We start from the raw sequence: 1,309 nt of genomic DNA on the forward strand, positions 1-1,309 counted from the left end.
GTGAGTGATGATTCTCAATACTATCAATGTTAGTTTCCTTTCAAGCTATTAGTTACTCTCTCTCTTTTTTTTTTTCTCAGCTGCTACAGTGGAAACAAATGCTATTGGCCTAGTTAAACTTCATATAAACAACAAAAAGTTCTTTAGGTTCAGTAAACGATCAAGGTCAGGATAACATGGTTGAGGGATCTCCCTCCGGTGTGGCAGGTGCATATAAACAAGGTGACTCCCACTCCCTTCAGGCCGCACCTCCATCTTCCAGTAATTCCCCAAAATGCCCAACACGACGGGAGAGAGGAGAGGCACCTGCTGTGTGTTCTCTAGGCCTCTTAGGAAACATGGAGTTGCTCCTCCGGCCACATAGATGCGAATCTGTGGTAGACGTCAAGGGAGTGGGCGCTGTTCAAACAGGAATGCCCCACCAGTGTGACCATGGCAGAGCTGGAGGAGTTCACAATATCACCCAGCATGCAGTGGGCATTGTTGTAAACAAACAAGTTAAGGGCAACATTCTCGCCAGGAGAATGAATGTACGTAGTGAGCGTATTACACATTCTAAGAGCCGAGATAGCTTCCTGAAACGTGTGAAGGAAAATGATCAGAAAAAGAAGGAAGCCAAAGAGAAAGGTACCTGGATTCAACGGAAGCGCCAGCCTGCTCCACCCAGAGGAGCTCACTTTGGGAGAACCAATGGGAAGGAGCCTGAGCTGCTGGAACCTATTCCCTGTGAACTCATGGCATCATACCTGTAAAGAAGATGAAAGACCTCTGTACTGTTTTTTGTTTTTAAGTGACTCCTCTTTTCTTTGGAAGAAAAATGATTTGGTGTGGCAATCGCTGTAGCACTGCTAGCGGCACTAGTTCCAACTTCATGTTAAAAATCCACATGTTCCCTGAACGATAATTAGACAAAGAATTGTGGCCTGAGGTGAGACACGGAGTGGGGAGGCCCATTCGTCACAGGTTTTATTATGTGTTTCAAACCTTCTGTGTATGTCTTTCAGGCGCTACAGAAATGTGCAGCTGAGCTCTGCGTTTGAATGTCGGTGGCCTTAATAGTCCTCTGCAGCTTGTTCTGTGCCTTGGAGAGATCTGTAGACTCTCTGTAGAGGAACAGACTTTGTTCAGCCTCAGGCCTTGCCCGGGTTTGCACTTGTGCCTGACACTGGATTGCCCCATCCAAGGCCTGGGAGCCTCTGACATAAGGAAGGCAAAGCTTTTGCTAGACCTAGCATACCAGTAACTCAGCTGTCCTGTGCTTAGAAATGGAAGAGACGCACATTGTGGGAGTAGCCCTGTGGTTTACAGG

The 1,309-nt window shown here is 47.1% G+C and overlaps 1 pseudogene; it reads left to right on the forward strand.

The window, feature by feature from the left end:
* The first annotated feature begins 271 nt into the window (after positions 1 to 271).
* LOC111825550 lies at positions 272 to 752 on the forward strand (annotated as a pseudogene).
* Positions 753 to 1,309: the final 557 nt, after the last annotated feature.

This window comes from Myotis lucifugus, unplaced genomic scaffold (assembly GCF_000147115.1).
Source record: "Myotis lucifugus unplaced genomic scaffold, Myoluc2.0 scaffold_0, whole genome shotgun sequence".
NCBI classification, from domain to species: Eukaryota; Metazoa; Chordata; class Mammalia; order Chiroptera; family Vespertilionidae; genus Myotis; species Myotis lucifugus.